This window comes from Nilaparvata lugens, chromosome 2, assembly GCF_014356525.2.
Source record: "Nilaparvata lugens isolate BPH chromosome 2, ASM1435652v1, whole genome shotgun sequence".
Classification (NCBI taxonomy): domain Eukaryota; kingdom Metazoa; phylum Arthropoda; class Insecta; order Hemiptera; family Delphacidae; genus Nilaparvata; species Nilaparvata lugens.
Genome location: NC_052505.1, coordinates 96,631,535 through 96,648,725, shown reverse-complemented (window position 1 = coordinate 96,648,725; position 17,191 = coordinate 96,631,535). Strand labels below are relative to the sequence as shown.

Sequence of the window (17,191 nt, the reverse complement as noted above, 5' to 3'; positions counted from 1 at the left end):
TGATCAACTAGAATTACCGAAAAATACCATAAGTAAAACTGAAAAATATTTATAAAATAACAAAGACAACAAAAAAATATTTTATTGTAGTATATTCTAATGTTATTTTATTAATTTTATTGACATGGATTTCAAACGGTAATTATTTAACCTGAAAATTCGAATTTCTAAATGTGTGTTTGCTACATTTCTCATTGCTTGGAGTTGAAATAATATTATTACTGTCAATAGAAAATAAACATTATTTATTATTAAATGATGAGAAGTTATTATTTAATTATGATTTAGATAAACATTATTCTTTGTTTTGGATTTCTAGATTGGGATTTTATCATAAATGTAGGGTACGGTAGCCATGGAAATGATTCTTATCTAAATCTAATCACAGTCATTGTTACCAATTTAATTTTTGTTTTCGTGCACTAATCCTCCATATAACCCACCAACTATTTTGTGTTGCCATGTTGCAAATCTGGAGTGCAGAAAAATGTTTTCCCGAACTAGAGCGGAAAAGTGATTCTTTGCGTTCTGTAATCAGTGCAGGAATGGGCCACTTTTCAAGGTAAATATAGGAAAACATATTTTTCAACTCAATTTTTATTATATTGGATTAAAACAAGAGAGAGAGAGTGTGATACGGGAAGCGGTGACGTCACCTCGTGTCACGTCACGTCACTGAGTAACGAGTTGCACAGGAACGGGGTGAACTGAAACGGGGAACTCTCGGGAAATGTCTGTCAGTGCAGAGAACAATCGCTTCAAAATTGCATCTGTTTTTCCCCATTCAAAATGGCGGAAGAGTGGTGACGCAAACAGCATTGATGTAACTGTCACTTTTTCACATCCAACTCTGTGCTCAAACAGTTTGATATGCAATATTATGCCTTTTGTTCGTCTGATGATTTCCACTACTTAACTTGTCAGATAGATGTATTCCATCATGAAATGATATTATGGAAAATATTGGTTTGGTTCTTATATTTTCTGAAGAGAAACGACAGGCTGATGGAAATTTGACAGAACCGGCATGAATAGAATGGAATAGAATGAAATAGAATAGAATATTTTTTTTATTCGTTGACGTGACGAAGTTTGGACAATAATGTCCACTCTACCACTCACCACGTCGTTAGCAGGGAATAGGATACAAAATATACAGAGATAAAAGAGAAATCCAACAAAAAATGACAATAAGATGTAATAAAAACAATATAAAAACTTTAAGTACTTTTTTATTAAAAACATTGAAATATTTGAACGACTATTTTCGACTATGGGTCATTTAAAAAAAATGATCTTGAAAATGACCTATGTCGAAAATAGTCGTTCAAATATTTAGAGTTTTTAATAAAAGGGTACTAATAGTTTTTATTTGAATCACGTAGCCCATATTAGCGAAATGATTTTATGAAATGTAATCAATTCGAGAGTTCAATATCGGTAGTAAAACCGATAAGGTATCGGTAGTCCGACACCTGGTTGCGCAAAAGTCTGTTAACTTTTAATCCCGATTGAATATGCCACGAGAACCAATCAGAGAAGCCTATCAGAAAAACCTTCTCCGACTGGTCCTCGTGAAATGTAATCATGATAAAATTTTAATGCCGGCTTTTGTGCAACCGACACTTGGAAAAAAAGTATTATCAATCAAACCAAATCACTTAACTGCTAAAAGAGAAGGCATTTCAGAATGAGAGCATGAAAAAGATGATGAACACAGAAATATTATCAGTATTATTTGATGAGAGCTACTATAATTTCGAATTTACAGAAATGATAGACATTTAATTTATAGATGGAATGTCTATAGATATTTTGTTGGGAGCAATTGAATTATGATTCATGTCTAATCACATTTATTCATAACGCTTCAACTTATATTTCAAGTCAAAATAATTTTATAATGTAATGTAACACAATACAACATGGATCAACAAAACACAGCATAGAGCAATATTAAATACAATGATAGAGTCTCTTATAAGAGTCTCTCTCTCTCTCTCTCTCTCTCTCTCTCTCTCTCTCTCTCTCTCTCTCTCTCTCTCTCTCTCTCTCTCTCTCTCTCTCTCTCTCTCTTTTAACTCATTTTCTAACCATCATTATTGCCAATGTCTTGGAAAAGAGTTGTCAAGTTGAAAAACAGTCAAATTCATTATAGGATTCGATGGAGGTGGTCTGTTGAAAATTATTGTTCTCTTCAAATAAATAAATTGAAAAGATCATTAATATGTAAACGAAATTCCTGTATTATACAATTGATTATATCTATTTATATATTGATTTTATGACTGTAACATTTAATGAATCATACTAGTAGTTCTGTGAACAGTGGACCTCGCGCAATTATAAACCACAGCCCCCTCTAATACAGTTCTTTCTCTTCTTCTTTCTTTTTCTTTTTCTTCTTCTTCTTTTTTCTCCTTTCGTCTTCTTTTTCTCCAGCCTTCTTCTTCTACTTCTTTTTCTCCTTCTTCTTCTTCTTCTTCTTCCTTTTTTTTTTCTTCTTCTTTTTTTTCTTCTTCTTTTTTTTTCTTCTTCTTTTTCTTGTTCTCCATATTGGTGAAGGTTATCATCTATCATGATGGCGATATTCATTCTATTAACAGCTGCTCTGAATGAGTCGTTAGAAGTACATTGGAACACTCCCCCTAATACTGCCATAGAGAAACAATAGCGTAAGTAGATATCCCATGGTATAGGTCGTTCATGTCGCAACTTTTACTGTTATCATAAGCCGATTACTGTCGATTATTGTCGATTTTTACTGTATTGTTGGGGTGAGAGTGTATGAACGGTACAGTATGAGAGACTACGAGCGCACAGCTTCACGGGACAGACCCACGTGAACTATAGGCTTGGGATAACAGCAAAAGTTGCGACATAAACGTCCTATACCATGGGATATCTACTTACGCTATTGTTTCTCTATGATACTGTTCATCAGAGTAAATTTTGTTCGGTTCTGTCTGTCAACGATTTATCGGTGTGAAAATGGCTGTTTGGGTTGGTGTATCGACTATGCTAATCATCTGTTGTGAACAACAAACTATATCATCAAAAGCTGACCAAGTTGAAAGCAGAGGAAGGTTAGGGGAAAATATTATATTCCTTGAGTTATCAATTGCATGCGTCATTGCATGCGATTGATAATCAATTCGACAGCTAATTCATGATATCTGATTATTACGGTGATATTGAGGTATGAAGGAGGTCTCTTCTCCTTCTATATTAACCTCGAAATGCATAATTTCAAAAAACTTTACACATACGAGGAGCGCTCAAGCAAAAGCAAACATATCAGTCAAATGCAAATTCTCAGTAGAGGCCAAAAACTTGTTTGGGGTTAAATATTGACCTTATTCATGAAGTATGATATTATTTATGATTATTGTTATGTAAAATGAGAAATCTATCCAATAATATCAATTTAAATTTTATAGGGATTTATTCAGTTCCAAATAATTGAGATGTTTGGTTTTGGTTGAACCTGTACTTGATGTTTGTTTTTGCTTGAGTAAGAAATTGACATATTTGGTTTTGGTTGAGTAAGAAATTGACTTATTTGTTTTTGAATGATTCGTTTCATTCTTTTATTCAGAGTTTGTTATAGGCTATTATTATTGAAAAAGAGAATTTGAATTTTCGAATAGATCTTACATTCAATAATATTTGTAATGTATTATCATAATATGAAATACAATTAAATTAGACATGGAGATATTACTCACATAGTTCAAATATGTAGTCCTTCATCATCCTCTAAACAGTCACAGTGGTTGTTGTTCAAGTCTTCATTTTCTTCATTCAATTTTGAATCGGTGATATCTGCATACCACTTTCTGGAAGGAAACCCCTCACTTTGCCTCCATGCTTCCCCAAATAGTTCTTTCAGGAGAGAATCTACATTTTTCTTCTTCAGATCATTAATTCCATGCTGTAATGGCACATCTTCCAGTTCGAAGTCACTTTGAAGAAATTCCTTTTTTGAGAAGAGTCACAGGGGCAGATTGTTGTTGATTTTAACCTTTCTGATCTCAATCTTTTTCAATTGACTTATTCCATCCAAGTTTCTGTAGACAGCTGTTGATAGTGCCTTGGTGTTCTTTATTTTCCAGTCTTGGCCTAAAATTCGTACTTCGCCAAACAATCTGTAGCAATCCAAGTATTCTTCTTTGGAGTAGACTGTTGCCTTCTTCTTAAGTTCTCTCTCTCTCAACCCTACCAAAAACGCGGTCAGCAGGTAGAAATGTATGACCACGCATTGGGAAATATAATGTCATCGATGAGAACCTTCCATAATAATACATTCACGCGCAATTCAAAAAGGAAAATCCCTGTCAAATTTCATGAAAATCTGTTGCCGCGTTCCGCCATGAATGCGGAGCATAATTATAAACATAAATACATAGAGATAAATGCAAAACCGTCGATTTGATAGATCTCACTTTGCTCGGTCGATTGTGATTTGAATTATTTATTAAAATAGCAAGTTTAGAGTAGTAGGTGTATGCATATGCCACAGGTAGGTGTTTGACCAAGGAACAGTCTACGTCATGACAGGTATTGCTGGAGGTTGGGTGAAAGCTTATAGCAACAGGTAGACTATGATCAAATTCTCAATTGTTTACCCACGAGAAAGACAACGGTGCATGCGTGAGTATGTGTGTGAGAGAGAGAGTGAGTTAGAAAGAGAGAGATAGAGGGTGATTGAGTGAGTATAGAATAGTGAGAGAGTGAGTCTGTGTATGAGAGATAGAGTGAGGGAGAGAGTATGAGTGTGTGATAGTGAGAGAGAGAAAGTGTGAGAGTGAGAGAGATAGAGGATAAGAGTGTATGATGATGTAAGAGAGTGAGAGAGAGTGAGTGATTGATTGATTATATGCCTTTATTAGGGCGGAGTTAGGACTCCTGGTCCTCTCTGCCACACAACCGTAAATGTTATACAACCCACACACTCTCTGCCACACAACCCTATATGTTAGTGAGTGAGTGAGATAGAGAGAGAGATTGATTGATTGATTTTCATTATCATGTGCTAGGTCTGATAGACCCATTGCACTGGAAAACATTGTCAAATAAACAAAATATACACGACATACCTCAACACAAAATATGAGTAAAAATTCAAGTGCAAATGAAACTTGAAATATAATAAATTATCTATAAAATATGATAATCGAAGTAGATAATTGAGATAATGTTATGAAAAAGAGAGACGACACAATGTAATAAGAGAAAGAACTAGGAAGATGAGAGAGAAGAAGAAGATAAATTTGATTCTTTTTTATAATTATGTTTTTTAATCTTAAAAAGAGGAATTGTGGAAATAAAAGTTAGAGAGAGCGAATGTGATGGAGAGATGAAGAGAGTGAGAGTGTATGGGTTCATATCACTCATATGGAACAAGGAATAGGGCTACTTTGAGTTTGATCAGGTTCAATTACACCAGGACTCAAAAAACATTCATCTATACAGCGATAAAATTGTTTAATTTTTCACCTCCTTCAATCAGGAACCTAGAGATTGAAAAATTTAAAAACAAATTGAAAGCAATTTTGTCAGAAAATTGTATTTATAAAATAGATGAATTTTTCGAAATAAATCTTGAAGTGGAATAGCCTTATTACTTGATTGTTACATTGAGATCAGAGAAAAATTTCTTGGTGTAGAATTAGTTATAATGATTTACCTGTGTGCGATTGTGACTTATATTATTTAATAGTTCTATTTATTTTTTATGTGTCTACTTTTGTTACCATTTGACGTTGTAATGCATTTGATGTTCTCTTTTGCTGCTACAATAAAACATTTATTATTATTATTATGTATAATAGTGTGTGAGAGAGATAGAGAAGTTGAGAAAAAGAGAAAGAGTGAGTGAGAGAGTGAATAACATAGAAATATCGGTGAGAGAGGATGTTTGTACACCTATGCATCAGAATTTCCAATACCCTCCACTCTCATCTCCCCCGGCAAAGGATATGTTATGCATGCTACAAATATCTATATATTAAACATGTCCACATGATACATAGGGAAAGTCCAGGCTACTCACTGATCTTCTTTTGAAAGGTTTCGTTTCACAGTTTATTCTTGAAAGCAGATTGTTTTCAGTCTGCTTTTGCAGTGCTGGCATTTAATTCTTCAAAACATTTTGTTTCAGCTTCGCAGAGGCTGAACTTTATCGAATCAGTCACATAAAGAGAGTATTTCTATACTCACTGATTAGTTTAGCTTTGTCCTGAACCCTCAACTTGAAAACTGTACTGACCTCCTGTGATTGTGGTTCTGGATTCGTCACTCTCTCTCTCTTCAATTCTATCTCTCTCTTGCGTTCTCTCTCTCTTTTCCATTCACTCCCTCTCTCATTTCTATTCTCTTTCTTCCTCTCTTACCACTCTCATAATGTGCTCTTTCCCGCTCCATCACCATTCACTCTATCATCTGCAAATTCTCTCCCGTTTGAAACAGGATTTCACCGTTCCTGTCTCTTGAGAATAACTGCTAGTTTTGTGAACAGTAGACTGTGAACAGTAGTAGCAATGGTATTGCTATCCTTGTCTATCTTTCAAAAAAGCGGATAATGCCATCTCTTTCTCGCTCCACTCTGTTGACAGATCGTCTTTCAACAATGTAGAATTGATAATTAATTAACAAACTATCTCATCTTAATTATGAAAATTCAATTTTAAATTAATGAAAAGTATAATTTTTAATCATCTGCAAATTCTCTCCTGTTTGAAACAGGATTTCACCTTCCCTGCCCCTTGAAAATAACTACTAGAGTGCGGTCCACGTTATAATGACAGTGTTTGATTAGCAATGGTATAACTATCCTTGTCTATGATTCAACAAAGCGGAGAGTGTTATCTCATTCTCGCTATACTCTGTTGCCAGATCGTCTTTCAAAAATGTAGAATTAAAAATTGATTAACAAACTTCTTCTTCTTTATGTGCCGTCTCCTTTAAGAAGGTTGGCTATCAACATGGCAATTTTGATTTTTGAGGCAACCGCCCTGAAAAGATCAATGGAACTACTGTTGTACCACTGTCTCAAGTTATTTAAGTAGGAGATCCGTCTTCTTTTGCCTTGTATCTTTCCTTGTATGATGTTTTGTATATCTCTCTCCTCTCATTACATGACCCAGGTATTGCAGTTTCCTTATTTTGATGGTGATCATGATTTTTCTGTCCTTTCCCATTCTTCTAAATACTTCCTTGTTGGTTGTTCTGCTAGTCCAGCTTATTCTGAGAATTCTTCTATAAGCCCACATTTCAAAATGCTTCTAGCCGGTCCGTGTCGTTCTTTTTAAGAGTCCAGGCTTCCATTCCATATAATAGAACTGGAAATACGTAGCCTTTAAGCATTCTTAATTTGAGATGCAGGCTAAGATCAGTACCACATAATACGCTCCTCATTTTATTAAAAGTAGCTCCAGCCTGTCCAATTCTTGATTTTATTTCCTCGGAGTAGTCATTGTTGTCAGTGACAATTGTTCCCAAGTATTTATATTTGCAGACCTTCTCCACTAGCTCGCTTCCAATCCATAGTGTTTCTGGTTGTTGTCGGTGTTTCGTTATTTTCATAAATTTGGTCTTTTTGGTTTTCAGTGTTAGCCCTCTCTCCTCGCTGGTCTTTACTACTCAATTCAGTAGACTTTGTAGTTCTTCTAAGGTTCCCGCTATTAGTATCGTATCTTCTTCGTATCTTGTGTTATTAATGATCTTCCCATTTACCTTCACTCCTGTTGTATTTTGATCTTCCAGTGCTTCTTGTATTATGTCTTCTGAGTACAGATTGAACAGTAAGGGTGAGAGCACACATCCTTGCCTTACTCCACGTTTTATATCTATCTCCTCGGAAAGTTCATTATCAACTAAAACTTTGGTGGTGTGATTAAAATAAAGGTATGTTATTATTCTGATATCGTTCTAATCCATGTTCTTATCCTTCATCAGCTTTATCAGATGGTTATGGCGAACTCTGTCGAAGGCTTTGTTATAATCAAGAAAGGCCACATATACTGGTTGGTTGACGTCCATGAGTCTTTGAGTCAAAACGTTAAATGAAAACAGCGCCTCTCTTGTACCCAATGCGTTTCTGAAGCCAAATTGGGTTTCACTGAGATCATGCTCAATTTTTCTGAAAATTCTCCGGAGTATTATCCTCAGGAATATCTTAAGGGTATGACTCATCAGACTAATCGTCCGGTGGTCTTTGCATTCCTTAGCGTTTGCTTTTTTTGGCAGTGTTATGGAGGTTGATTTGAGCCACTCTCTTGGGATAATTCCAGTGTTATACACAGTGTTGTCCAGGTCCACCAACACCCCAATCTGATCTTCTCCAATTAACTTTATGTTGACGTTTCGTCAGGCCCAGGAGCTTTATTGCCCTTAGCTGTCCTAATTGCATGCATGACTTCCTCTTTTGTTATATTTGGACCTTGTTCCATATCTGTGTCCTCCTCTACCATTTCCTGCTGTCTCTCATCTTCAAACAACTCCTGGATGTACTCTCATTAACAAACTATCTCATCTTAATTATGAGAATTCATTATGAAATTATTGAAAAAATATAATTTCTTTCTTAATAAAACATAATAATTGATTATTTTGAACGAGAATGAACAGAATAATCAATAGACCTGCATCAACTACCGTCTATAGGAGGCATTGACAAGACAGAGGATCGGCAGCGTAGTTCTTCTATCATTTTTCACTGCAATTATAACGTGAACCGCACTATAGGTAGTCTGTCAACTGGACAGCCCGATTCAAAAGCAGAGAAAAGTCAAGGGAAATGATAGTCCAAGCTGCATTGAGTTATTACGAGCACAATATAATCGATTATTTTAATCAAGAATAGAACAGAATAGTTAATTTCACATCAGATATACGAGTATCAGATATCCTCTAAAGAAAGTGACAGAGAATCGCAAGCGCTGATCTACTATCTTCCTCCTCTGTCATTATTGACCAAGCGAAGTGAGGTCTAAGATTCGAGACGACGGTTTGGCATTTCTCTTAGTGTTTAAATGTTTGAAAGTATAATGTTGTAATGTTTAAATGTTTGAATGTTTGAATGTTTAAATGTTTAAATGTTTGAATGTTTAAATGTTTGAATGTTTAAATGTTTAAATGTTTAAATGTTTAAATGTTTAAATGTTTAAATGTTTAAATGTTAAATGTTTAAATGTTAAATGTTTAAATGTTTAAATGTTTAAATGTTTAAAGTTTAAATGTTTAATGTTAAATGTTTAAATGTTTAAATGTTTAAATGTTTAAATGTTTAAATGTTTAAATGTTGTTTAAATGTTTAATGTTCAAATGTTTAAATGTTTAATGTTTAAATGTTTAAATGTTTAATGTTTAAATGTTAAATGTTTAAATGTTTAAATGTTTAAATGTTTGTTTAAATGTTCAAATGTTAAATGTTAAATGTTAAATGTTCAAATGTTTAAATGTTAAATGTTTAAATGTTTAAATGTTTAAATGTTTAAATGTTCAAATGTTTAAATGTTTGTTTAAATGTTAAATGTTCAAATGTTAAATGTTTAATGTTAAATGTTTAATGTTAAATGTTAAATGTTAAATGTTTAAATGTTTAAATGTTTAAATGTTTGTTTAATGTTCAAATGTTAAATGTTCAAATGTTAAATGTTAATGTTTAAATGTTAAATGTTTAAATGTTTAAATGTTTAAATGTTTAAATGTTTAAATGTTTAAATGTTAAAATGTTTAAATGTTTAAATGTTTAAATGTTTAAATGTTTAATGTTTAATGTTTAAATGTTTAAATGTTTAAATGTTTAAACGTTTAAATGTTAAATGTTTAAACGTTTAAACGTTTTAAAACGTTTAATGTTTAACGTTTAAATGTTTAAATGTTTAAATGTTTAAATGTTTAATGTTTAAATGTTTAAATGTTTAAATGTTAAATGTTTAAATGTTTAAATGTTAAATGTTTAAATGTTTAAATTTTAAATGTTTAAATGTTTAAATGTTTAAATGTTAAATGTTTAAATGTTTAAATGTTTAATGTTTAAATGGTAATGTTTGAATGTTTAAATGTTTTAATGTTCAAATGTTTAATGTTGAATGTTTAATGTTTAAATGTTTAAAGTTTAAATGTTAAATGTTTAAATGTTTAAATGTTTAATGTTTAAATGTTTAAATGTTTAAATGTTTAAATGTTTAAATGTTTAAATGTTGTAATGTTTAAATGTTTAATGTTAAATGTTTAAATGTTTAAATGTTTAAAGGTTTAAATGTTTAAATGTTTAAATGTTTAAATGTTTAAATGTTTAAATGTTTAAATGTTTAATGTTAAATGTTTAAATGTTTAAATGTTTAAATGTTTAAATGTGTTAAATGTTTAATTTTAAATGTTTAAATGTTTAAATGTTAAATGTTTAAAGTTTAAATGTTTAAATGTTTAATGTTTAAAATGTTCAATGTTTAAATGTTAAATGTTTAAATGTTTAATGTTTAAATGTTTAAATGTTAAATGTTTAAATGTTTAAATGTTTAAATGTTTAAATGTTTAAATGTTTAAATGTTTAAATGTTTAAATGTTTAAATGTTAAAGTAAATGTTTAAATGTTTAATGTTTAAATGTTTAAATGTTTAAATGTTTAAATTTTAAATGTTTAAATGTTTGAATGTTTGAATGTTTAAATGTTTAAATGTTTAAATGTTTAAATGTTTAAATGTTTAAATGTTAAATGTTTAAATGTTTAAATGTTTAAATGTTTAAATGTTTAAATGTTTAAATGTTAAATGTTTAAATGTTTAAATGTTTAATGTTTAAATGTTTAAATGTTTAAGTGTTTAAATGTTTAAATGTTTAAATGTTTAAATGTTTAAATGTTTAAATGTTTAAATGTTTAAATGTTTAAATGTTTAAATGTTTAAATGTTAAATGTTTAAATGTTTAAATGTTTAAATGTTTAAATGTTTAAATGTTTAAATGTTTAAATGTTTAAATGTTTAAATGTTAAATGTTAAATGTTTAAATGTTTAAATGTTTAAATGTTTAAATGTTTAAATGTTTAAATGTTTAAATGTTTAATGTTTAAATGTTTAATGTTTAAATGTTTAATGTTTGAATGTTTAAATGTTGAAATGTTTAAATGTTTAAATGTTTAATGTTTAAATGTTTAAATGTTTAATGTTTAAATGTTTGAATGTTTAAATGTTTAAATGTTTAAATGTTTAAATGTTTAAATGTTTAAATGTTTAAATGTTTAAATGTTTAATGTTTAATGTTTAATGTTTAAATGTTAAATGTTTAAATGTTTGAATGTTTAATGTTTAAATGTTTAAATGTTTAAATGTTTAAATGTTTAAATGTTTAAATGTTAAATGTTTAAATGTTAAATGTTTAAATGTTTAAATGTTTAAATGTTTAAATGTTTAAATGTTTAAGTGTCTAAATGTTTAAATGTTTAATGTTTAAATGTTTAAATGTTTAAGTGTTAAATGTTTAAATGTTTAAATGTTTAAATGTTAATGTTTAAATGGTTAATGTTTAAATGTTTAAATGTTTAAATGTTTAAATGTTTTAATGTTTAAATGGTTAAATGTAAAAATGTTTAAATGTTTAAATGTTTAAATGTTTAAATGTTTAAATGTTTAAATGTAAAAATGTTTAAATGTTTAAATGTTTAAATGTTTAAATGTTTATATGTTTAAAGTTTAAAGTTTAAATGTTTAAAGTTTAAATGTTTAAATGATTCTCATGAAATTTGACAGCTATGTTCCTTTTTTAATTGCGCGTCGACGTATATACAAAGTTTATTTGGAAATTTTGCATGTCAAGGATAATATAAAAGGAAGAAGGAGCCTTCTTCATACGCCAATATTACAGTAAAAATCAGACTATAGAATTATCCATCATAAATCAGCTGACAAGTGATTACACAGATGTGTGGAGAAGCCAGTCTATTGCTGTATTTCCATAAGGTCTATAGCTTCAATCAGGTACTTGTGGATGAGAATACTGCGTGAGGTCTACTGTTCACAGAGCTACTAGTAACGTGGACTTGAATTAGTAACAGTTATTTCCACACCAAGTTATTACTCAGCATGAGGGATGAACTGAGTTGAAAATTGATCAAGCTTGAAGGTGGGTAGGCATACAGTGAGATTTACTCTGAACTGTGAGCATCTCTCATTGATAGTATTATCGAATGCTTTCCATCGAACATATGCTGACAGAATGTAGTGAATCCAAATACAGAACTAGCGACAGAATCGGATAAGTGATTGACTGACAGCTCTGTTTCACTCCTCATCAGTTCTCCTCTTTATTCCTCCTCCATTTCTCTCCTCTTCTTCCCTCCCCTTTACTCCTCCTCATCACCACTCCATTCTGCAACTTCTCCTATTTTCTCCTTTTCTTGTCTCCTCCTCTTCTCTCCATTCCTCTGCTTCACCTTCTCTCCTCTCCTCCTCTCCTCTCCTTTTCTTTTCCTTCTGATTATCTCTCCTCCTCACCACCCCGCTACTTCTCCTCCTCACTACACCAACCCTAAGTTCTCTCCTTTCTTCTCCGGTCTTCTCTCTCTTTTCCGCTGCTGTTTCCTCGGCTCCACCACTCCTCCTTCTTTTCCTTCTCCTCCTACTTCTCCTACTTCTCCTCTCCCTCCCCATTGTCCTCATTCTCCACCTTCTCCTCCTTCTACTTCTTCTCCTCATTCACCTTCATCACCTCCTACTCTTATTCTTCTCCTATTCTTCTTTCTTCTCTCTTCCCTCATCTACCACTTCCTCCTTCTCCCTCTTCTTCTTCTTCTTCTTCTTTTTCTCTTCTTCTTCTTATCCTCATTCACCTATTCACCTTCTTCTACTCCTACTCCTCCTACTCCTATTCTTCTCCTTTTCTTCTTTCTCCTCTCTTCCCTCCTCTACCTTTTCCTCTTCCTCATCCTTCTTATTCTCCTCATTACTCCTCCTTTTTATTACTTCTTCTTCTCTTCAATACTCTTCTTAGTTCTCTCTCATCCTCTACGATCCTTTTTCTCCGCTGCGGCTTCCACTGCTCCACCGCTACTCCTTCTCCTCCTCTTCCTCCTCCTTCAACTCCTCCTTATCCTTATCATTCTTCTCCTCCTCCTTCTTCTCCTTCTTTTTCTCCTCCTCTTCCTTCTCCTCCAATTCCTCCTCATCCTTATCATTCTCCTTCTTCTCCTCTTCTCCTCCTCCACTTCCGTGTCCTACTTTTTCTTCTTTTTCTCCTTCTCCTCCTGCTCTTCCTCATCACTTATCCTTTCTACTACTTCCTCTTCATCATCTTTCTCCTTTATTCACTCCTATCCTCTGCTATTTTCTTTCTCCTTCCAACTGCTGTTTCCTCTACTCCACCTATCAGCGTCATAGGCCTACAACTCGTCAGACTGACAGTCATGAATTCGCTTATCACAGTTGTTCTGGTTTGCTCACTCACGCATCTCCGCAAATAAACCCCAGGAAGATTTCATTTTCGGGGCAAACTGATTGCGTTCGCATGCTTTGTGATGAGGCAACCAATCGATATAATATAGTTGATATGGTAGAAATATAGCTACATCAACACACTTCTATGTCAAATTCAGTATCTGTACCAAATATCTTCACCAAATCCAGTAACAATATTCAATTACTTGTACCAAATATCTGTATAATCACCAGTAACAATATCAAGTAGTATTTGTATCAAATCCAGTAACAATATCAATTATTTGTATGTAATACAAATGCATCAAATCCAGTAACAATATCAATTATTTGTATGTAATACAAATGCATCAAATCCAGTAACAATATCAATTATTTGTATGTAATACAAATGCATCAAATCCAGTAACAATATCAAGTATTTGTATGTAATACAAATGCATCAAATCCAGTAACAATATCAATTATTTGTATGTAATACAAATGCATCAAATCCAGTAACAATATCAATTATTTGTATGTAATACAAATGCATCAAATCCAGTAACAATATCAAGTATTTGTATGTAATACAAATGCATCAAATCCAGTAACAATATCAAGTATTTGTATCAAATCCAGTAACAATATCAATTATTTGTATGTAATACAAATGCATCAAATCTAGTAACAATATCAAGTATTTGTTTCGAATCCAGTAACAATATTCAGTATCTGTGATAGATCCTGAATCTTTAATTCCTGATAATGACATATTGAAACTTCTATACTTGTTACTTTGATATGTTTCTCATAAACTGATACTCATCAACTGATCTACTCATGCTTGAACAACATTCTAAACTCATAAACGATCAGACACGAAGAAACGTTCGGAAACCATATTCTTTGCTAAGTGTGATGCCAACATGAGCTCGAGGCTTGTGCGTGGGTTTTGAAACGGATGATGATGAGAGATGAATGAACCTATGTTTTATGTAGGTTCCGAACCACCGGAAAGTGATTTCACAACTCATCATGAATCATATTCAGAGGAGTTGGCTCAAGCGGTCACCCTTCCAACGGGAGAACCAGGCTCATGATCCTCAACTTATCTAAGCGATAGCTTATCAGCGCGACCACTCAGTCAAACCGCTCTCTGAAATTTAGATAAGGTTAGATGCACAGTCCGAAATAAGTGAAGTCTTGTAGTTCCTCGCAAGTCTCACATTGAAATTAACAAGCTGTATTGAATTCCTGAGTTTATTGATTCATTGATTTTATGGAAGATTGGCAGCTAACCCATGCTTCGCAAGTGTCTGTTTGTTTAAATCTCTATTGCGGTTAAATCTGTAACAATATTCGCTGGCCTACATTTCTCTCGATGCATCGAGACAGGTAGAACCGACAGGCTCAGGTTAGGGCCAACAAGCATCATCTGCGTCACCCGCCTGACGCCCATACGTGTGCGGGTGCCGTCTGCTCATGCGCCGTGACGTCCGAGTGTGTAGCGACGTCTGAATCCGATGCCAGTCTCCCGTGGAAAGCGTTGCGACGCCAAGTGACGCTCAAGTGACGCTCAAGTGATCGCGGCTACACTTGGAATACAGCGGGCTTCAACTACCTGTTGGCGTTCTCATAATAATATTATATCAATCACTATCATTTTTATGTGAGTAGATTCATGGTTAAATGTGTGGTTGGTCCTTGAAATACTTGAAAATAATTCATAGATTTGAAAATTTGGAATGAAAATTTATTGGGTGTGCTCAAGGGTTGTTAGCAATCGAGAATCATTGAACTTCTGGGTTTCTCCTGTGTTTTTTTGCTAGGAAGAATCAAATATCTGTTACAGATTTTGTGATATTTCGAATGGAAATTCATTTTGAGTATGATCAAGGTATGTTAATAATCTAGTAACCGCAAGAATAATAAGACAAGTGGAGTATTTGATTTTGTTATTATGAGAATTTTGTAATCTATACTATAATAAAGAAAAAACTGGCTTACACACGTACGGGATAGGAAAATTATGTTTGACGCATCATCACGTCTGAACTATTAGACTGATTAACTTAAAATTTTACATATAAGATTCTTAATTGACCGAGGATGGTTATAAGCCTATTTTCAATAAAATTCTACAAGATTCCATTACGTCAAGTTTTCGGTTTGTCAAGTTTTGGAATAGACCCTTGCGGAGCATGGGTTTCTTGCTAGTGTTCAATATAAGTGTCTTAGATGTGTTGAAGGGTGTTTAAAATATAGAATTATATAATTAAATAGAGAAGGTATATGTGCACTATTCATTGGGAGTGTTCAAAATACAAGATAAGCATAATATGGAGGAGGCATTGAGTGCACTGTTCATTGAGAGAGATCTTCATTAACTTTTGTTGATTTTGTTCAAAATCTTCATTCAGCGAAGATCAAGTAATGGGATCAAAATTTTTATCCATTAGAGATTTGGAATCCTGTTGAAATTCTTTCATAGTTTTTTCGATAAAAATTACTTTGGTGTGCTCATGAATCTTCGTTCATAATGCAGAATTGGTTGGATTTATTGTACCAGAGAGGTATCCACGTTATCTTACTAGATAGAATATTGAAAATCAGTTCTGAATTTCATGAATAGCATGATCAGTGTGTGTAGGATTCATGTGTGTTGCAAGGTTTTTGTTCGTACGATTTTTGCCGTCCTTATAAATTCTATTGAACAGATGATGATTGTCAAGCTTTTTGTTCAAGTACGAACAAAAATCGATGTGTGTAACTGACTTTAGAGATGTTGTCCTTTGGAATAATGGAATTTGGTTACTTGGATTGAAAATATCTTCGATTTGGGTATAGAATGTTCATAATAATTCATTGTTTACTACACTAGATGGATCGATAGATAGATAGACCTTGATAGATAGATAGATAGGTAGATAGATGATTTAGCAGCCACTGACCTCCTCTCAAAGGGGTATATGGACTTAAATAATTGTGCATTTATAAAACCCTCCTCTCAAAGGGGTATATGGACTTGTCAATCATTTAAATTATTTAACTTAAATTGTGCATTTATAAAACAGATTGTTCAAACATAATAATATTATTATAACGTGTTCAGGATTCTTTCTTCGGCTGCAACCATGTCTATTGAATTCAATCATGATCAAATTTTTCTCAAATTATTTTCACAGATATATTTAAAATTCGGGTTGACATGATTGGATTCACCCATTGAAATCTACTTATCGTATAACCAGATGGTGATCTTTTAATTTGGAACAATGGAATATTGAAACATAATGAGATATCATAATGAAACATAAAATTGACATAATTTTAAACTTTGTGAATTTCCAAAGCAAGCATGTCTTCCGCCTTGCACAGAGTCATCCATAGTGTGGTCCACGTTATAATAGCAGTATTTGAATAACATTGATGTTGCTATCCTTGTCTACCATTCGACGAAGCAGATGTTATCCTTTTCCACTTTCGCAGATCGATTTTCAACAATGTAGGAAAATATGATTTATTAAGAAAATATTCAATATAAGATATAAAGATTTATTACTTTACCAGTGGAAAATATATTTCCTCGACGATTGGAATATAATTGATTATTATGAACGTGAATGAAAAGTTGATATTCTATCAGGTATACCGGTATCAACTATCCTCTATAGAAGGCAGTAGCGAGACAGAGAATCGGCAACGCTCCTCTCCTATCTTTCTCTACTGTCATTATAGCGTGGAACTTACTGAAGAACATAATAGCATAGTCT

At 32.5% G+C, this 17,191-nt stretch overlaps 1 protein-coding gene across 9 annotated transcripts in view; it reads left to right on the top strand.

The window, feature by feature from the left end:
- LOC111046669 (high affinity cAMP-specific and IBMX-insensitive 3',5'-cyclic phosphodiesterase 8) overlaps window positions 1–17,191 on the top strand; it is a 182,867-nt gene that overhangs the window by 44,906 nt on the left and 120,770 nt on the right. Inside the window, exon 1 of one of the 9 annotated variants that reach the window (XM_039422192.1) lies at window positions 14,949–15,087. The exons of 7 other annotated variants lie outside the window; for them this stretch is intronic. The gene's annotated coding sequence lies outside the window, so the exon portion shown is untranslated. Of the gene's footprint in view, window positions 1–14,948; window positions 15,088–17,191 lie in introns of those variants that run through there. One more of the 9 variants, XM_039422201.1, reaches the window with a different exon arrangement.